The sequence below is a fragment of the Panthera leo genome, chromosome D2 (assembly GCF_018350215.1).
Source record: "Panthera leo isolate Ple1 chromosome D2, P.leo_Ple1_pat1.1, whole genome shotgun sequence".
Lineage (NCBI taxonomy): Eukaryota > Metazoa > Chordata > Mammalia > Carnivora > Felidae > Panthera > Panthera leo.
In genome coordinates, this window is record NC_056689.1 from 64,034,681 (window position 1) to 64,057,540 (window position 22,860).

Consider the following 22,860-nt stretch of genomic DNA (forward strand, 5'->3'; position numbering starts at 1 on the left):
ATTCCTTGAATAAACCATTTTGCACGAATTACTTAGAAGTCAGCTTTTCCTGTCATGTCTATATTTGCAAATATAGGCAATGGCATCCCTAGAAGCATGGGTCATGAAACCAACACAGTATCTAGATAGTCGCATATATTTGTTCTTCTCTTTGTTGCGTGCTGATGATCTGGGCTTACTTTTTCCCCCCCCTTGATTTTTTTTTCTTTTTTTTTTTTTTCTTTTTAATACATACTACAGCAGTCTACCTCCTCCGGAAGAAATCAACACAATGATGAATGTGTTCATCATTGAACCTTCAGACAGGCCCACTGTCTGAAGGTTCATATGACCCTTGGGGCATAATTTCATGTCATTAGCACAGTGAAACCAATGGCAGTAGCAAAATGATGCATTTTTTTAAGGCTCTCTGCTCCGTCCCATTTCTGTGGTTTTTAATATGCTATTAAAAGTCAAGGTTTGTCATTTTCTCAGAAAACTGAATGTCTGGGACGATATTGCTTTCATTTATTAATGCTTCAACAAATGTTCATGTCCACAATGTCATCAGACAGAACCCTAAAGATTGCACCATGACAATATAACACAACTGAGTTGCAGGTTGTGGTATAAAAGACATCAACCCAAGGCATTACAAAAGGAAGCATCTCTTGTTCAAAAACTTCATAGGTAAAATTATTTAGGGATTTAAACTGAACATTTTGAGGCACGGTGTTTCAGCTCCATATCTTTAATCAGTTTCTAAACATTTGTATCCCCACAAATTGCATATTCCCTGACACGTGACAGATTTTTAAAAAAATATGTATTGAATAAACGAATGAAGAAATCCTTCAAATTTGAGAGTGCAACAGAGTTGCAAATACCCACTTTCATTAGACTAAAGAGCGTTTGTAAGATGGACCATAGATGGTACTGCCGGAATACCAGAAGTCATTATGTCACTGCCTGATTGCTGGCACCAGTCACATGGGATCTGTCTGGTTGGTTTTCCTCTTCAGTCTGCCCCTACCTGTCTGTCCAACTCCCATTCTTGGTCATTGCCTCTTCTGTCTCACTCCTCTGACCAAAGCTCTTCATTCCCTATTGCGGCACCTGTGAATTATAATTTTTTATACTGACTTTTAAAGATTTCCATGATTTGTGCCTTATTGAACCCCATTTTCTATCCATCTCTTTCCTGTGAATTACCCTTTCCTTGTCCTAGTGCTCTGGCCTTACTGATCTGTGGCCATTCAACAACCATTCCTACCTCTGTGATTTGCATCATCAAGTTCTCCATTGCTACAAATACTCTGCTCCTTTCTGTCCTTTCAAATGCTAATCAGTCTTCAATAGTTAGTTAGAGGGCTTCTGTGAAGTCTTTTCAAACTCATTGATATCTCATTGATCTTTCAATCATTCACTGCTCATTTACTACATGCTGAGATGCAAAGTTACCAGCTGCCAACAATGCATATACTAGTATAATTCAGGTCCAAGTTTTGGAATTCTTATATTCTAGTGGGAAAGATGAACGTGTAAATAAATAATTACAACGTAGAGAGAGATAAGCACAAATCTGAATATATACATATGGCTACAAGAGTACATTTACAATCCTTAAATATCTCTCACATATTTGAGAACACATTGTATATTTATTGCCCTGTTGTTTTTGATGTTGTACATGCATTCAGTATGGTTTTCAGGACATGCAACTTGAGGACAAAAACAATGTTGGATTGCATTATGTTTGTGTGTTCTTCACACACCCTAACATAGGGATTCTTATTAGTTGATTTTTCCTTTCTCCCTGGGCTTACCTCAATTTATAGAAAAAAAAATAGCAAATGAAAACAATTATTTTTTGACATTATTCTTCAATATGTTCTCTTTTAAAAAATTTTTTGACTTACTCAAAGGGAATAAGCAGATAATTTATACAAAGAGAATAAAAGTAGGAGAATAAAAGTATAGAAGGATATTCAACCGTACAAACTATTAAAGCTTTCTAAAAAAAAAAATTGACAAGAGACCATTTGATAAAACATATTATAGCTTTAGAATATTCTGGTTTATATAGCATATAAATTACACTATATTCATTGGTAAATAACTGACCACCAGGGTAAAAGCCATTTATTTATTTGTTTGTTTGTTTGTTTTTAAATGTTTATTTATTTATTTTGAGAGAGAGAGCACAAGCGGGTGAGGGGTAAAGAGAGAGGGAGAGAGAATCCCAAGCAGGTTCCACTCTGTCACACAGAGCCTGACATGGGGCTCAAACCCACAGTGAGACCATGACCTGGGCCAAAATCAAGAGTCAGAGGCTTAACTGGCTGAGCCACCCAGGCACCCTGTTAAAAGCCATTTAAATACTAAGGGTTTCTAAGAAACCTAGTGACAGGTATAGCATCTCAACAATGTTGTCAAAGAGTCATTCATTCATTTATCCCCCTGGGGATTCAGCAGTAAACACCATAATTGTTATCCTCTTAAACTTTTATTCTAGCTCTATTTGGGTTGGAAGTAAGAGACAAATGGAAATAGTAGACAGGTAAGCAGGTAGATAGATGACTGATTGATGGATGGATAGAAGATTTGCAGATGAGAGATGTATTTGTATGAACACACACACACAAACACACATAAGCACACACATGCAAATTAGAGCATATAGTGATAACTATTAAGAATAATAAAGCAAGGTAAGATAGATAGTTTGGGGCTTTTGACTTTCTAGGCTTCCATATTAGTTAGCAATATCTCTGTTCATGTTCACAGGATGGCTACAGCAATATTGTTCGCTATAGTAGAGGCAATGACCACACATGGAGTTGGAGAGCCAGGTAGGGATGGAAAGAACAGGAAAACCAACCAGACAGAGTGACATAATGACTTCCTATAGCCTTTAGCAGAGAGAGCATAAGAATCAAGCGATTCTTTTCTTGAAGCTTTCTGTTTTCATGGGATGTAAAATATTTCCCAGAATTCACTTAGCCAACATGCCCCTATTTCTTGTTGGGCAGCAGTGAGTCACATGCCCTCCCTGACACTGACTGACTGAAAATGGTGGGATTATCATGAATGGCATAAAAATGATTCGTCCTCTAGAGCCACACAAGGAGTTTCCCTTCCCACCAAACACGTTACCCAGTTTGACACAGAAGCCAAATCAGTCCTCTGTTATCAGGGAAAGAAGGAGGAAGATGGCTTCAGGGGAAGTCAACCAACATTGTCAGTCCACAAGGTTAACTTAAGAAGTTAAACTGGCTGTCCATAGTCACAGGGCTATTAATTTGCAGAGCTCTGACTGCAACCCGAGTCTTTTGACTCAGGTCTCTGCTTTTTCACTGCCGAGCAGACTGTAGCCTCCAGTTGTTTTGTTCCAGGCACAAGGCAAGCATAGTCACAGAGTAGATGTGTATGGAAGGAATGGGTGACGGCACAGAATACACTAAATAAAAACACTAACATGTTTCTCCAGAATGTGTTTGGGTTTTTTTAAACGCACTCCAGTTTTTCAACTCCCTTCTTAAAATGTGTACACAGAGCTGAAAACACTGCTGAATTTCAGTTCTTTTATTATAAAACAAAGGGCTAAACCTTATGATCTCAATGGCCTCTCAACTTTATGTCTCCCAAGTGAAGATGTATTCTTACTTTATCCAGTAAATAAATTATTATTCCTAATCCATAGACCTCTAAGGACCTTATTTATTAAAAATGCATCATTTCAAAATCATTATAAACAAATTATTAAATAACTTTCTTTTCAAAGGGACATAGCATTATAGGAGCTTGTACCCCAGAACAGGCACACATGTTGATGTATAGAGAAAATACACATCTCATCCATGGACATTTTTTTCAGCTAATCCCATCCATACTGATTTCCCCTTGGCTTTGGGTTGACTTTCTCTATGTGTAAGAGATTTTCTAGAAGAGTGGGTAGACCTTGAGCTCTTGATGGTCACTGTCCCACCTCTACCACTAACTTGGCAAGTGGCCTTAAAAACCATGTGATCATTTATAATCTCTATTTCTTTCCTTTAGAAAGAAACTAGCTGCATCTTCCTTGTTGAATTTTGGTAATGATCATATGTGATTTTCATATGTGATAATAAATGCACAGTGCCTGACACATAGCTATCATTTATTAAGTGATAACTCTTGTTTGTTTTTTTTTCAATGTTTTATTTATTTTTGAGAGGGACAGTGTGAGTGGCTGGGGGGCGGTAGAGAAAGAGGGAGACAGAGGATCTACAGCGAGCTCTGCACTGACAGCTGCAAGCCCGATGTGGGGCTCAAACTCATGAACCGTGAGATCATGACCTGAGCTGAAGTTGGTGCTTAACCGACTGAGCCACCCAGGTGACCCAACTCTTGTTTTTAATAATACGTTGCACTGTTTCCATCTATAATTTTGTTTTATTCCTTGGTATCTTAGTTTTACCTGTTAATCATGTCTTATTGGACCATCTCTAAGAGCTTAGAAGGCAAGAAAAACAACAAATTATTTCTTTACTATGTTTACTCTTCAGATTTCTCAATGCATAGTAATTAATAATAAATATATATCAAGTGAATCTATCTATGTATCTATCTATCATCTATCATCAATCTATCTATCTGAATATAGTGCTTGCTGTGGACATTCCATAAAGAAATGTTGAATAAGTAACATTGAAACTCAAAAATCTTATGATTTGGTGGTCCTAAAATAATAGACGTTGACTTCCTGTGAATCTGATAAATTGTATAGAAAGCCCTGAAAATAATTTATTTTTTTTCTCTTAAAGCCAAAATAGGGATAAATAAGCAAAATAACATGAAGTATTTTCTCAATCTGCGAAGACTGAGGTTAGCTAGTATAACTTCAAAGAGGTTAGCTAGTATAACCCCTCATGAAGTATTGGACAGGAAAGGAAACTATCAGATTTAGCCAAGGTATTTGAAATTAAGTCCGGTGTGAAGTAAGGGGAAGTGCATTAATCTGGTTAAGTCTTCTCTCATTTTATGCTGGAAGAATAAAAATTACTTTTATCAAAAGCATCCTTTGATGTTGATGCTGATGTCAGTTCAATTGCCCTCTCAAAGCAGAAGTTCAGAGCAGGGGCCCAGAAGTTTGTATTTCCCATTCAATTATCTCCAAGGAAGATATATGAAGCATATATTTGCATGAGTCTGAAACACCAGCCTAAGGGAAAGAAACTGAAGCCTATCTGCTTGTGAACAATGGGCTTCATTTCATGCTTTGTTCTAGCGGGCAATGGACTTTATTCAATCACTGAGGAACAGTAGCTAATTTTCCCTTCTAGTCCCCAGGGCACACTTGGTATTAAATGAAAGCAGTAAACTGGCATATGGAAAGCATTCAATAAATGGTGGATAACGTCTTATCTAACCTTTGGATCAGTCCTATTGAAGTAGGCTTTATTATTCTCATTTTGTAGATAATGAAATGGAAGCTCAGATACATTATATACATTTGGCATCCAACAGCCCTGGATTTGAATCACAGTTCTGCCAAATTCTAACCCTGTATCCTTGGGCAAAGTCTGTCCTATCTTTACTAAGCCATAAGAAGTCCATTTCCCCCTCCAACAGACAGTCGACTTCAATGAAAGTCATATTTTGTGGACCTTGCACATCTATCACCTGAACTTTACTTGGGGTTGTACAGACTGGGTACAGACCTGCACTGTGCTCTCTGCGGATTTACCCCCATCACATCAGGATGCACACCCTTGCTCTTACATTGTTAGTGCTGAGGGAACTCAGAGCTTATTGTTCTGCTTATGCAAAGCTTAAACTTATGAGCTAGGGAATTGTTTCAGCTTTTCATAAATGATTTGTCTTTTTGATAAAATTTCATTTGATAATTCATTAAAAAATGACGAAAGGCCATCACTACAGGGCACCTTGGGTAGATCAGAGCCTAATATCACAGAAACCTTTCCCCAATCTTTTTAGATCATCAAGCTAAATAATGGATCTGAAGTTTCCCGATGTCTTTTCTGCCATGAAGTTTAAATTAGATGTGGTCTCCCTTGGGTACCATTCAAAAGAGTTCTAATGACAGTGTAAAAATATTGAAAGAAGCTAAACGAGATTCTTTTATTTAAATATACATAACTATATATGTACTAACTTCACTTGATTGAAATGAAAAGGAAAGAGCTAACTTCAGTATTAATATCATTCCTTCATTGCTCGACTTTATATATAAATGCCAATAATTCTGAGGTTTTGCAAGATGGATATTTATAATTACTGCAGATTTCATTAGCTAAAAAGCCAGAATTAGAAGGTAAAAATTAGATTTTAATGAACAATTCTTTGGAAGGATGTCATGAGTTGGTATCTGGAGGATATAAGCACAACTTAAAAATCAAGCAGATTAAGTGAGTCCAGAAAGGACTGGATAGAATAAAGATTAAAATAACTTCAAAGACAGGTCCCTCTTGAACCACTTTTCCCACCCCCTGAGGAAAATGACACAGGATGCAAAGAAATAAGGAAGAATATGAAATGCATGCTTTAAAAGGTAATTTGTGTTTTAAGGCTTCATATTTGATGGGGAAATTTTCAGTTGACAATTTTTACAGTTGTGATTTAACACAGCAAATTAAAGGCTTTGGCAGCAAATAAATAGATTCACAATGATTGGTGCTGAAACTCAATGGCCTTCCACAGGATATTGTTCAAACTCTGCCTTGTCAGACCTCATGAATCCAGCAGCACCTCGGGCGAGGTTAATGATCAAAATAAATTTAGGGTATGGGTTTTCCAATCCAGCCTGGGAGGAGATCTTCTGCTGAGGATGATAGAAATGATAACAAGTAATATTATTATCATAGCCAAATGCACAGAGCAGTTTTCTATGCCATTCACAGTGCGAACATTTTATATACCTAAAACACGTTTACTTGAAGGTATGATTTAACAAGGAGATCGAAGAGACAAAAATAAGGAGAACTTTTGCCTTGCAGTCTTGGTTTATTTCTGTTAAGCAGTGTGTATTGGAAGATAGTTTCAAATCAGTTAGATTTATAATGGCATTTGTATTTAAAAAAAATTTTTTTTAACGTTTATTTATTTTTGAGACAGAGAGAGACACAGCATGAACGGGGGAGGGGCAGAGAGAGAGGGAGACACAGAATCGGAAGAAAGCTCCAGGCTCTGAGCCATCAGCCCAGAGCCTGATGTGGGGCTCGAACCCACGGACCGCGAGATCGTGACCTGAGCTGAAGTCGGACGCTTAACCGACTGAGCCACCCAGGCGCCCCGGCATTTGTATTTTTAAAATAATAAAGTGTTTTTAAAAATTTTCCTTAATGTTTATTTTTGAGAGAGACAGAGCATGAGTGGGGGAGGGGCAGAGAGAGAGAGAGAGGGAGACACAGAATCCAAAGCAGGCGCCAGGCTCCGAGCTGTCAGCACAGAGCCTGATGTGGGGCTCAAACTCACAAACCATGAGATCATGACCTGAGCCAAAGTCGGATACTCAGCCGACTGAGCCACACAGGCACCCCAAGTTTTTTTTAATAAAAGAAAAGGGAATAGAACCACTTTTATTTATATAATGGTATTCATTACACATGGACACTTCATTCTGGGAGCTAACACTTACAAGAAGTTATGGAATCACTATGACCGCCTAACCATATTGTGCTTGGCAATAGATTACAGCAAGTGTGTGTTCCCCCGGCAGAGGACTGAGAATTATAATTCAGTCTAGGTAGTGGGCCAGTAATTCTCAGCTCACATTCATGGCCATTCATAATCTCCTTCCCTTTTGCTAAAATATATCTTCCTTTCTGTGGTCTCATTCTGAAATATCTCTATCTCCTATGGTTTTTATTTTATAAACGAAGCAAGGAAAGGAGATTCTTTATGGCTCTTTGATTGTTCACAATTCTATCGTGGGGCACTAATAGCAAATCATTTCAAAAACTGACCTTGCTCACTTGTTTGAAATATTTTGGCCCCTCTGGAAACTTCATGTTAGTTTGGTGTTGTTATTGTTTTTGTGAAATTGTGTGTGTGTTTGTGTGTGTGTGTGCGCGCGCGCTGATGTGATGATTAGGGAATGGACTTAGAATTACAACGGGGAAAACAGAACACATTAGCATCCCTATTTAGCCCTCAGATGTCTCTCCACCTTCTTCTATTCCTCTGTGAATCCTCCTAATTCTAGAATACCTGGAATAACTGGGCTAGTCCTGGCATTTTCTACAATGTAGTCTCTTCTGCCACAAAATCTCTGCTTACACAGACACCTAGTACTTTCATATGTGCCTACTGAAATGTAACCTATTTGGGGGATGTGTAGGTTAAAATGTCACCATATTTCTCAAGTCACCCATTAACTGCTAGTCAAAGCTTCCATTCTAATACCAAAAACCTTTAGAAACATCCTATGGAACTCATCTCTGTATTATGATGCTTTGCTAGTCACACACTTCCTGTTACTAACTAAAAGAACCTTGCAGACAGCAATCCATGACTTATATATCTTTATTCTTGTCACTGCTTCTTATTTAGGGATCTGCATTTTGAACATATTCAGTAAATGTTAGTGAATGATGTATGCCTAAAATAAAATTGGAGTCCTATAGAATTTCGTGCTTCAAGACTCCATTACAACTTTTTTTTCCCTTTTTTAAATGTTTATGTATTTATTTTGAGAAAGAGAGAGAGAGAGCATGGGGGAGGGGTAGAGAGAGGGGAGACAGAGAATCCCAAGCTGGCTCAGTGCTGTCTACACAGAGCCCAATGTGGGGCTCGAACTCAGGAACCGTGAGATCATGCCCTGAGCCAAAACCAAGAGTCAGACACTTAACCGAATGAGCCACCTGGGCGCCCCCACCCCTGCCCTACAATGGTTTCTATAATTAAGAATTTCTTAATTCATTCTGCAAACCCCAGGTCAAACGCAAAAACTTTGCCATGAGAATACCTACCTCCAAATCTTAGTTCTGTTGCTAAATCTGTGTGAGTTACCTAACTTCTCCCTTCCTTGGTTTCCTCATCTGTGAAATGAACTTGGTAACAATAAAACTGATTATTAATACCAATCTTAAAGGATCATTGGAAGCCTTAAACTTATTAATATATGTAAAGTACCTGAAAGTATGCCCACCAAGTATATGGTGCATTCTGTGTAAATATAGTAACTGCATTGCTGTCTATCATATAGATGGGAGATTTCAAACTGGCAACCACAGGCTGGATCTGTCCTGCAATCATGCTGGGTTCAGCCTAGCACTGTTATTATACACAATATGTTTTAGTGTGCTTCCGACATGTGAAGGAGGATATTTTACATTAACTCCAGTTTCCCGGGTTTTCTTGGGAAATCATGGAAGGCTTGGTTAACAAGAAACCTTTATTTACCCAATGAAAATAACCAGCTGGAAGCAAATAGTCCTGCCCTGTGTAGACACCACAGGTGTTCTCCAGTGTTCTGGGCTCCACAGCTGTGTGCTGCCTCCCTGACCAGGATCCTGAATACCACCTGCCACTCCTCAAATCACACCTGATCTGAGACATGCTCAAGTTATCTAGCTGGAATGTGTAGGCACTGGATTTAAAACACTCCAAAACTTAAAAAATAATAATTTGTGAATAAGGGACTTATGGTCACCCCTAGCAAAATGACAAGAGCTGGATGTGTAAACATTACAATTGAAGTAACTATGACCTTGACTGCCTGTCCTATTACTTGTCCATGTTTATTGAATACACATTATTTACCAGGCACTGTAATAGATGCTTTACATAAATCACTTCTGTTGCTTATGAGAAACTTGCGAGGTAGGTGTTATTAGTTTACTTATTTTACAAATGAGGGAATGGAGGCTCAGTAAAATACAGCCACTCGCCCAAGGTCAGTGATGGTGTCAGCAAGAAAGCACAGGACTGCCAGGCTCCAAACCCAATGCTTTTCCACCATACTAACCTACCTTCCTCTTGTCAATCTTTCCAGTTTCTCTCACACAATATTTATCTACCTCCTGAGGAAGACTGAAAAAGGATGATTTTAGCTTTACTGTATATAGGAGGAATGAAAGTACAGACTCTTTTTTTTTTTTTTCAACTTTTTTTTTTTTATTTATTTATTTTTGGGACAGAGAGAGACAGAGCATGAACGGGGGAGGGGCAGAGAGAGAGGGAGACACAGAATCGGAAACAGGCTCCAGGCTCTGAGCCATCAGCCCAGAGCCTGACGCGGGGCTCGAACTCACGGACCGCGAGATCGTGACCTGGCTGAAGTCGGACGCTTAACCGACTGCGCCATCCAGGCGCCCCGAAAGTACAGACTCTTAAGGAAGCGAGTGACAGAAATGAGTCACCATTGTCCTAGGACAAATGCGGACATGGCTTCTCTATTAGAAATATTAGGAAAATTAACTCAGGAAAAAATCTTGCCCCCATCCATAGTAGAGCTTCTTCCAATTGAATCCTCCGAGGTGAGACAAAAGCCTTTAAAGATATAATTTTCCAACTGCTGATGCTCAGCCTTATTTTAGAAAATATAAAACTTCTGTTTTGGAAGCATAACAACCCCTTTCTAATGAGGCAAAGAAAGAATGCATTTCCATTAACATTACAAACTGAGAAGCGTATTTCAAACCAGGGAAAACTCACTATACATATAAATAGTGAATTAGGTATCCATTATTCATTTGCATTAGGACACACAACAAATATTTTCATAATTTTACTAAGAATAATTTTTAGTTCCTTTTAATTTTTGTTTATAGTTTTATTGAGCTCCTTGGAGCTCAAGTGTTTATTGTTCTGCCAGATCATTTGTAAGATTACTAAAAATTATACTTTACGATGTCTGCTGGGGACAGAGGATCCATATTTTTACAAATCCTGACTAAATTTTCTGATTCTCCAAGAAGCAAAGTACTCAATGCAATGCTTTAGTTTCAGAATAAATTACTCAAGATGCCCTGAAATTCTGTTTTCTTTTCTTCTCTCGCTGGAAAAATAAGAAAGCAAGCTATATTGCCACAGTAATTGTATGGCAGCTCTGATATTCAGTTATCAAATCATATTTATGATAGGGATTAATTAGTAATATTTTTCCAAAGATAATATTAAATGTAGATGAGCTGGATAATCATATTTAGGAGAAAAGAAACAAACAAACAAAACATTGAAATATTGCACGGAAATCACTTAGAGACCAATTCCTGAAAGCCTCGGAATAATTATATCCAGACAGTCCAAGAGCTCTGGAATGCTGATGGGCATTTCACCATGACAATCACTAAATAAATTCACCCAAATTATTTACAGATAAATGAGCTTTTCGTTCAGAAAGGGGAAAAACTATATATCTCAATTTTTTTTATATTTGTTCTAATTTCCAAGCTTGCTATGCTCCAAGAAGGCATAAAAGGAAGGAAAATCCTAATAAGTAACATAGAGGAAGAATCCCTTTATTTCCACTTATATGACAATGAGAATTGATAGCCTTAAGCAAATAAGCAAAGAAGCTCTGGGTTCTACTGGAATTCACCTGAGTCTTACTCTGATTTTACCAACCCATTCTATGGTAATTGAAAATGCCACAAAAATAATGCTCCCCCCCATAGTGTGAAATTAAGCAATTACTGTAAATAAGGAATAATCAAGTTCAACTATTTTAACAATAAATTGTCACAATGCTGTCTTTAATCCATATGTAGAAAATAATTTATCATTTATATAGCACCTTCTCCCTTGAATATGTCAACACATCAATCTGGCTTTCTGTCTCCTGCAAGTTCTCAATCATCTTTACATGAGCAAACAGTAACATTCTAAGAGAAGCAAACATCCTAATATATTCAGGCTATTATTGTTCCTTGGAAAAGATCCAGAGCCTCAATAAGGCAGTGATTGGAAATGCACAAAGTATTTTAATATCCTAATTATTTTGATTTAACTTCCTCTAATAGTTTAAATTGATACTGAATTTATTTAGAACCCATTAGGTTTTTTTTTCTTTTTTTCCAACAGATCATAAACACAGACTGAACTTAATCTCAAGACAAAATTAATTATTCATGCTTCAAATTGCCGATACACTTTTCCAAAAACCTGCCACCCCCTTCTGCATTCAGCCTTTTATTTTAATTCCTTTTCCATTTTAGGAAAGTAATTACTGGCAATGTATATGTCATTCTGAAGAGAAGTGAAGCTTTCTACTCACTGATCTGAACACAAAACCGATACTTGGAGCCACAAGGAGAGAAGTCATTAGGTGTCATCAATTCAGGCTTATTATTGCAGCCTACCATCATCCCCTTGAAGCTGCACTACCCTGGTAAAAAGGACAAAAGTTACAAGAACCATCTCTCCTGCATTAATAACAGGAGAATCAATTATTAAATTATCTCACACACTACAGAAGACTCAAGGCTGTGTTTTCAATGAACACAGTACACTTCTGTATAAATTAACCCTCACCTTTTGGTTGTTTTGCTCAGTTCAAATGGCTGTTTTCAAGAGGAGTAGGTGTGTGATTCAATGGGAGCATTACATATTCAAACTTGTTAATAACCAACGATGGCACTGCAAGTCTTTTTCACTCCTGCCTTCTCAAACATGAGTAGTTAGATATTCACAGCTACGATGAACCAGAAACCTACTAATACCACAAACGGTGCTAAGCATTTCACATGTATTAATCTCCTTCAGTTCTCGGAGAATCTTGTAAGATTAAGTTCTATTAGTATCTCCATGTTACAAAGGAAAAAAAAAAAAAAAACAAATCTAAAAAAATCAGAAAGGTGAAGTAACTTGCTCAAAACTCTACAAACAGCAAAAAACAGAGCCAGGTCTGTTTACCTTTTAACCCTGATGTGATTAACTACATCATGCTGCCTCTCCACTTCAGGGACACATATACATTTTGTTACACTTAAGCAGGGCATCCTTGTGTAGGACCCTGGTATATGCTAGGGGCTGTGAAAAATATGAAGATGGTTAAGACATGACCCCAATGCTCAAGAAACCCCTAATGCAAGAAGAAAGAAATGCTTAACAAATACATATTTCGATTGTAAGGAATGAAAGTAGTCATTTTGAAGAAAATTTATTTTTTCCTTAAAATAAGAGACAGCCAATAATGTAAGTGGAAGAAAGTTGAGAGTAAGGGCATATACCATCTAGTTAGATCCTGCAGAATCTAGACCTGGGGTCCTGCTTAGCTCTGTCACTCACATCAGCATTATCCTGGCAAAATTTTTGACTCTCTTGGCCCAGATTCCTCAACTGTGGAGAGGAATTACTGGATCACAGTAAGAAAATATATCTAAAACCACACAGAAAAAGAATAAAACATGATCCAATCATGAGATGACATGATCTCTAGTTTCAGTGGTATAATTCATTTCATCTCTGTCGTCTATTGAACACTACAAGAATTGCTTTAAAAAAACTGCAAAGCTGATTCGTTTTGTGTTGTTTTTCAGGCAAAGAGCATCTTTACTGAAGGCAAGATCTAATTTTTTTTTGTCTTTTTTTTTTTTTTTTTTTTTTTTTTTTGTCTCTCTCCAGGCTGATTTTGCTGACGTGGAGAGAGTCTGACCAGTGATATTACCTACAGCCCAGGGAAGAGAAAATGATGAAGTAAAAGACAAAGAACAGGATGATTCAAACAGGCTTTTCTTTTGTTCTAGTGGAGGTAGCAATGGAGGAGTGACTCCATAGGCCGTCTGTCTTGATATGGGATGTAATCAAATTCTGTGTTTCCGGTCCAAATTATTCCAAACCACTGCCCTGTGGGACAGTGCTCGAGTACACAACCAGCCTATCCATGATATGATCCCAATAGATGTGACTTTGGCATAAACTACAAGTTCCCTAAATCATTGAGTTCTCTGGCCCTTCTTCCCTCCAGTGATGGACCCTTCTCTTCCATCCCCATCTACTCAAATCACAAACAGCCTCTGGTTCACTTCATGCCTTCCGTGCAGGCTTCCTTGCTCAGAGTTTGGCTATTAATTAAATTCCCTGAGGCTGACTTTCGGCACTGACACTTCATAACTGCCGTAAGGTGGGGCTAGTTACTTAAAACTAACCAGTTTAGTACCTTCATCTCTAACAGGGGACATATATAGTCCGTTGTAAGAATCTACATAAGCTAATATATGTAAATATGTTTAGCACAGTGCTTGACGCATAATAAGTAAACAAGAAATGGTAATTAGTGTGGCAATTTGTAATGGCCAAAACCTGAATGAGCTCTCTCACTATGTGGGAATTATACAACATGTTTTGTCTGTGCCTCTCCTTTGGTCGCTAGCATTAACTTTTTTTTTTTTTTTTTTTTTTTTTGGACAGTGTGCCTTCTAGAATTCAGGTGTGGCTTTCTAATTCAATTCTGAGGATAAAATATATGAGCTATGTATTTCTGCATTCTCCAGAATATCTAATAGATTGCATTCAAATAAGAGGTGCTCAGTGATATTTTTTTTTGTATGAATAAATGAATAAAAATGTGGTTCACTTGGCTCCTGGAGTATGACCAGTGGCTAAGCTTCCTCTGAATATTGTGCTTGTTGGTTCTTCCACCCCCACAAGAGTCTGATATTTGGATTATCTCCCAGCCTGTGAACAGTTCCTTCCCTTTTCATATTCTACTGTGTGCACTACTCTGCCAGTATTCAATTCTCGCTCCACTGTGGCCCATTAAGAGAGGACAAAATTCATACTGGGAGTGCTCAGGCCATTAGACTCCAGGACATACAGCAAAACAGGAGTCTGGACATTTGGTTGATTGACAAGAGAATACATTAAAATTTCAAGAGTAACTTTGAGGCAAGCGTGCAAAATAATGTAGTCACCAAACATTTAAGATATTCTTTCTAGAGGGAGCAAAGCAAGCAGTCTTTTCTTGCATATAGAAGAGGCCTGTCATGCAAATCATCCCGGCTGGACGGTGAAAGCTACAAAGACTAGAATTCCTGAGAGGCTTTCTGCGAGCTTTGGGAAGTGACTTCTCTCTCTCTCTCTGCAGCTCAGCTTCCCTTGCAAAAAGGAAGGTAAACCAGATGTCCTCTCAGACTCTTTCAAAATGTACAGTTGTATGAACATAAAATGTATAACACATAGTAATGCATAATAAACCAAAAATGTATGAAGAAGGAAGGGGGTGGTTAAAAATAGGGGTGCCTAACTGGCTCAGTCAGGGCAGCATGCGACTCTCGATCTCAGGGTTGTGAGTTCAAGCCCCATGTTGGGTGTAGAGATTATTTAAAAATAAAATCTTGGGGCGCCTGTGTGGCTCAGTCGGTTGAGCGTCCTACTTCAGCTCAGCTCATGATCTCATGGTTTGTGGGTTCGAGCCCCATGTCAGGCTCTGTGCTGACAGCTCAGAGCCTGGAGCCTGCTTCGGATTCTGTGTCTCCTCTCTCTGCCCCTCCCCCACTTGTGCCTTGTCTCTGTCTCTCAAAAATAAATAAATGTAAAAAAAAATTTAAAAAATAAATAAAATTAAATAAGAAAAATATGTTCTTACTTTTTCTAACTTACAGTAAGTCTACTGTAAGTTAACTTGGTTTTTGATTAAAAAAAAGTTTAGCAAGCTAAAAAAAAAAATCTTTTACCTTGGAGAAACAATGTGCAGTTTTTCTTACAGGTTTTTGGATAGAGCAAGTAATGAAAAAAGGCTGATTTTTTTTTTTTTTAATCATTTCTGTCTGAAGGAATGTGAATTCAGGTGTAGGGATCTGAATTTAAGAAGTTCCTATTGTTTCAAATCTGGGAGCCGAAAATCCTTCGTGTGAAATGCAAATAGAAACAATCTAACAATTTTCCACAGTCACCCCAGGCCCCTTTGATGCCTAGCATCTGCCCCACCCCCTCCAACACCCACACAGATCCCACATCCCTGTCTCTCCCAAGGGAGATGCTCTGGGGGACGGGGGAGGAGAAGGCGGTGGAGGAAGCTGTTTGCCATTCGTAACAATTTCCCAACAACCTGCAAATGTTCCAAGTTGCTTGGCAGCATGCTGCATTTAAAATTAAATTTGAAGTGCTAATTTGGCACAATTTTTTATTCATAACACCAATTCTCAACATTAATTTTGACATGTCCTTTTTTTGTGTTTTTTTTTTGTTTGTTTGTTTTGTTTTTTGTTTTTTGTTTTTTAATTCCCAACTGGAACTGAAAAATCTCTTGGCGAAAGAAGTATTTGGTAAGAAGTGGGATGATACTTCTGCTTTCTGGCTGTAGGTGAGCTGTGTTCCCTGCCCCACCTGGGTAGGTGGGAGCTATTTCTTTATCCGGCTTAGGAGCCAGCTCTTACTTCAATGGCTTGCCATTGACTCCAGAAAGCTGATAAATGGCATTTATTTCCTACTCATGACCTAGTTTGTAAGCTCATAAATCACCGGGAACACGCTGAAACTCATTTGCTGGAGCCGCCTCTTGATAAACCAGAGTTAGGTACCTATGAGAGCTGAGGGGATCTGCTCAGAGACCTGGGCTCCATTCCTGAAACCCGTTAGGTTCAGGAGTCAGGCATTTCCTTCCTTAGACTTTACCATTGGAAGTGTGTGTGTGTGCACAGCTGTCGCCAAGGAGAGGGTTTGTTAGTGCTTGGAGCACGGAGGGAGGAAGGGCGGAGCAGAGGGTGACTGTATAATGTAACGCTAAAAATCAGAGTTATGTAATAAACCCTAACTTGTGTCTTAGTTTCCCCCACCCACAAAATGCATTTCCATATCACCTTGCCAATTGTGCTTACTGAGTTTGGAGCAAGACCAGCGTGCTTTGCAGGAAAGTAGCTTGATGGTGTCCTTTTAGCTCATATCATAAGAAACCCTGCAAAAATGGGAGCTTTATGCTACACACAGAGCACAGGTGGAACGTAGGTGGCTCAAACTCAGCTTTAACTCTGGGAAAAGTCAGTGCTCTTGCTCTAGGGTTAGAGAGGAAAAGAGGAATATTCCTGAAAGTCCTAGAGACTACTAGGCCATATGTTGAACTTTACTACAAAGACTTGGATGGCCTTTAGTTACATGAAAGGAGAACATCTCTGACCTTAACAATTTTTTAAACTGGATTCTGTTTTGATTTGTAAAAAAACAACTTTACTGATTTAAAATTTAATGAAATCTTGTATCATCTGCATTATAATATGTATACTGTAACAGAAATTATATGCAATAAAATGTACCCATTTACGTGTATAATCAGGAGTCCAAGGTATATATTTGTGAAACTAACACCACAATCGAGATAAAAAATATCAATACCACCAACTTTATCTCCTTAGCAGCACCTCTCTGTGGATTTATATTTTAAATGGTTTTATTGTAGATAGTTTACAGTTGGAACTCCCTTTTGTCCAGTCAGAAAAACTTCTGCCTTTCAAACGGAGTTGTCTATATCATTCAAATCACGATTTTCAAATACGAATAGGATCCAATCTATAATCTTGTTTCTTATTTATCATGGCAGTGTCTGTTCTTTTTCTCTTTTCCCTTGCCTTTTATTGGATTGATTTATTCTATTCCATTCAACTTCCTCTGTTAGTTTAGTCAGTGCCTCACAGTTTGCAATATGTATCCAAAATGTAAAAATGTATAAGCCTTACAGGAATATTCTTTAATTTTCCTCCTCTTGTTCTTTGTGATATTCTTGTCAGACATTTTTCTACATATATTATAAACCCCACGATGCATTGTTGTTGTTATTTGAAATGGTCAATTTCCTTTGAAAGACTGAAAAAAATGAGGTAAAATGATTTTTGTATTTCCCATTGGTGGTGATCTTCATTTACTTAAATAAACCCAGGTGTCCCTCGCGTGTGACTTCCTTCCACCTGAAGAACTTTAAAAGTATCCTCCATAGTATGAATCTGCTGCCTTGAAATTCTTTCAGCATTTGTGGTCAGAAAATTACTCATTTCACCTTAATTTTTGGAGATTTTTTTTTCTTGGCTGGAGATACAATTGTAGGTTATCAGATTTTCCCCACAGACACTCGCCAGATTTGCTCCACTCTCTGCTGACGTGCATATTCTTTTAAACTTTTTTTTTTTTTTTAACATTTATTTATTTTTGAGACAGAGAACATGAACAGGGGAGGGTCAGAAAGAGGGAGACACAGAATCTGAAACAGGCTCCAGGCTCTGAGCTGTCAGCACAGAGCCCGACGCGGGGCTCGAACTCACGGACCGCGAGATCATGACCTGAGCCGAAGTCGGACGCCTAACCGACTGAGCCACCCAGGCGCCCCAACTGCTGTGCATATTCTATACGACACCTTCAGTGATTCTTACCCTTGTTCTGAACTTGCTCTATCCTTTTCTCCATGGTAATTCTGACCTTTGTTCCTCAGAATTTCAAATGTCTCTTAACAGCCTGGCACCTTTATGTTATTTTTGTTTCATCACTATTTTTTCTCCATTTCATAATGATGTCCCTTGGTATGTTTTTCTATAACCTGTGTGTTTATAGTTTGCATCAAATATGGAAAAAAATGGTCATTATTTTTTCACTGCTCTTCTGCCCCTCTTCCTATTTTCGGAGACTCAAATTATATGCATGTTATACCAATTGGTATTGTTCCAAAGGTCACTGAGGCAATGTTCTTCTTCATGCAGTGTTTCTTTTTGTATCTGTGTTTCAGTTTGGATAAATGCTAGAGTTCCTTGTTGAAGTTAGATCATATTTTCTTTCGCAATCTCCCATCTTGTATTAATTCCATGCTGTGAACTTTTCAGTTCAGATATATTATTTTTTATTTCTAGATATGCCACTGGTCCTTTTATATATCATTTTTTTTCCTCATGCTAATCTTTAAAAATGTTTACATATCCATAAAAGCTACTTTGACATCCTACTGAGTTACTTCTGTTATCTCTGTCATTTCTGGATTTTTAAAAATTCAGAGTTCAGTTTTTATAGCAGCTTTAGGTTCACAGCACAACTAAGAGGAAGTCACAGAGATTTTCCACATACCTTTTGCCACTACACATGCGTGGCCTCCCTCACCATTAACATTCTGCTCCAGAGTGGTACATTTGTTATGATTGGTGAACCTATATTGACACATCATTATCACCTAAAGTCCATAGTTTATATTACAGTTCACTCTTGGTATTGTACATCTGTGGATTTAATGGCTGGCATGTATCTATCATTATAGAACCATACAGAATGTTTTCATTACCGTAAAAATCCTCTTGCTCAATTTATTAATCTTCCTTACCCCGAGCCTTTTGCAACTACTGATCTTTTTATGGTCTCCATAGTTTCGCATTTTCCAGAATGTCATATAGTTACAATCACATAGGGTGTAGCCTTTTCAGATTGGCTTCTTTCACTTAATAATATACCTTTAAGATTCCTTCATGTCTTTTCATGGTTTTGACAGTTCATTTCTTTTTATCACTGAGTAATATTTCATTGACTGGATGTACCATAGTTGATTTATCCATTCAACTATTGAAGGGCATCGTGGGTGCTTGCTGATTTTGACAAAGATGCAAAATGTTGGTATGAACATCTTGCGCGTTTTTTTGTGCAGACATAGGTTTTTAATTCCTTTAGATAAATACCAAGGACTGTGATTGCCGAATCACATGGTAAGAGTATGTTCAGTTTTGTCAGAAACTGCCAAATTGTCTTCCAAAGTGGCTGCACCATTTTGCATCCCCATCAGCAATGAATGAAAGTTCCTGTTGCTCCACATTTCTCCAGCATTTGCTGTTGATAGCGTTCAGTATTTTGGCCATTCTAATTAATGTGTAGTGAAATCTTGTTGTTTTTATTTGCATTTTCCTGTTGACATATGATGTGGAACATCTATTTAAAAATTTTTTTTAATCTTTATTTTTGAGAGAGAGACAGAGTGTGAGCAGGGGAGGAGCAGACAAGAGAGGGAGACACAGAATCCAAAGCAGGCTCCAGGCTCTGAGCTGTCAAAACAGAGCCCAACATGGGGCTTGAACTTATGAACCACGAGATCATGACCTGAGTCGAAGTCGGGCACTCAACCAACTTAGCCACCCAGGCGCCCCTGATGTGTAACATCTTTTTATTAACTCATTTGTCATCTGTGTATCTTCTTTGGTGAAGTGTCTGTTGAGGTCTCTGGCCCATTTTTTAATTGGGTTGTTTGCTTTCTTATACTTGAGTTTTAAGCACTCTTTTGTGTGTATTTTCGGATAAGAGTCCTTTATCAGATGTGTCTTTTGCAAATATTTTCTCCTATTCTGTAGCTTGTGTTTTCATTCTTTTGATATTGTCTTTCCCAGAGCACAAGTTTTTAATATTAATGTGGTGCAGCTTATCACTTTTTTAATGGATCATGTCTTTGGTATTGTATCTAAAAATTCATTGCTGTACCCAACTAGGTTTTCTTTTAAGTTATCTTCTAGGAGTTTATAGTTTTGTGTTTGCATTTAGGCCTATGTCCATTGTGAATTAATTTTTGTGGAGGGTATATGGTCTGTGTCTAGAATCATGTTTTTGCATATGGATCCAGTTGTTTTAGTACCATTTTTTTTTAAAAGGTTATCCTTACTCCATTTTCTTATTTTCTTGTCCTTGCTCCTTTGTCTAAGATGAGTTTATGTTATGACTATATTTATGACTATGGTAGTTTTCTATTCTATTCTATTGATCTATTTGCCTATTTCTGTACCAATATCACAATGTCTTGATTACTGTAGCTTTATAGTAAGTCTTGAAGCCAGGACTTCCTACTTTGTTTTATCCATCAATATTGGGTTGGCTATTCTGGATCTTTTGCCTTTCCATATAAACTTTAGAATAACTTTGTCAATATTCGTAAAAGAACTTGTTGACATTTTTATTGTGATTGCTTTGAATCTATAGATCAAGTTGGTAATAACAGATATATTAATAATATTGAACATGGACTATCCCTCCATTTATTTAGTTCTTCTTTGATGAGTCTGTTTTTAATGACAGATCTTTTTCCTTGGTTGTGGAATGCCTTTACCTGCTTTTTGACGTATTTGGTACTAGCTCAATGTTGAGTGTCAAGAATTAAAGAACACTGGGCTTTGTTCTGTCAGGCAGTTAGATTACTTGTTGATGCATATGATTTATTCATGGTGTGATTTAAGCTTTTTTTTTTTTTTTTTTTGGTGGGTCTAGAGCTAGAGTAGTTCTCATTCCAGGATAGTTCAGCCTTACTCCTACAACACGAAATTTTGGGAATTAATTCACTGCTCTGGGACTTCACAAAGGACTTTCCATTCTGGCTGTTTGAAGCCTGGATATCTCTTTATCCTCTGTGAGATTTGCCCTGTGATCACCTTACTGCTCTGTGATCTTTATTTGTTCATCTGGTTTTTTCCACCCTATAGAAGGGTAGCTTGTTACTTAGCAATTACTCAAGAGAACCCTTATGTAGATTTCTTGAATTCTTTTTTTCACATTACTCTATCTTTTCAGAGTTCTACTCACATTTCCAGAGGCCTCAGCCTCCTTCGATATTGACCTCTCTGTCTTTCAGTCAGCAAGTTCCTCAGGCCCTGTTTATCTGCCCTTCCCTGCACCATGGTTCAAGAACTGTCCCTAGACATTTATCTAGGTAAATTGTAGTACTCAATTCATTTATTTCCCTTCTCTCAGGCATTATATTCCAGCATTTCCTAGTGTCCAATGTATGAATGCAGTCAGTTAATATATTTTGCCCAGTTTTATAGTTGTTTATGGTGCTCTGTGTTTTTTTTTTTTAATATGAAATTTATTGTCAAATTGGTCTCCATACAACACCCAGTGCACATTTCAACAGGTGCCCTCCTCAGTACCCATCACCCACCCTCCCCTCCCTTCCATCCCCCCATCAACCCTCAGTTTGTTCTCAGGTTTTAAGAGTCTCTTATGCTTTGGCTCCCTCCCTCTCTAACCTCTTTTTTTTTTTTCCCCTCCCCCATGGTCTTCTGTTAAGTTTCTCAGGATCCACATAAGAGTGAAAACATATGGTATCTGTCTTTCTCTGTATGACTTATTTCACTTAGCATCACACTCTCCAGTTCCATCCACGTTGCTACAAAAGGCCATATTTCATTCTTTCTCATTGCCACGTGGTATTTCATTGTGTATATAAACCACAATCTGTATCCATTCATCAGTTGATGGACATTTAGGCTCTTTCCTATAATTTGGCTGTTGTTGAAAGTGTTGCTATAAACATTGGGGTACAAGTACCCCTATGCATCAGCACTCCTGTATCCCTTGGGTAAATTCCTAGCAGTGCTATTGCTGGGCCATAGGGTAGATATATTTTTAATTTTTGAGGAACCTCCAGAGCGGCTGCAGCAGTTTGCACTCCCACCAACAGTGCAAGAGGGTTCCCATTTCTCCACATCCTCACCAGCATCTATAGTCTCCTGATTTGTTCATTTTAGCCACTCTGGTGTGAGGTGGTATCTCAGTGTGGTTTTGATTTGTATTTCCCTGATGAGGAGCGACGTTGAGCATATTTTCATGTGCCTGTTGGCCATCTGGATGTCTTCTTTAGAGAAGTGTCTATTCATGTTTTCTGTGTGTGTGCGTGTGTGTGTGTGTGTGTGTTTTAATACTCCATTATAGCCAAGAATGGAAGAAATCCCTTTACCTCCCGTATGTACTTTAAATTTTGATAAAGTATACTGTGGTTGAGTATGTTCACAAGGTAAGATAATTTGAATTTTCAACTTTCTGGATCTCCTATAAAACACTGAATTTTGTATTTATGTCATGCCAAGTAACTAATAAACCATAGTCTTTATCTTTTCCAAAGCCATAGAGAAATTTTACTGCTAGGAGAGAATAAAGGGAACATTTAAGTTAATCTTTGCATGATGCCTGGATGACCTTCTATCAAATTCTTCTGTTTTA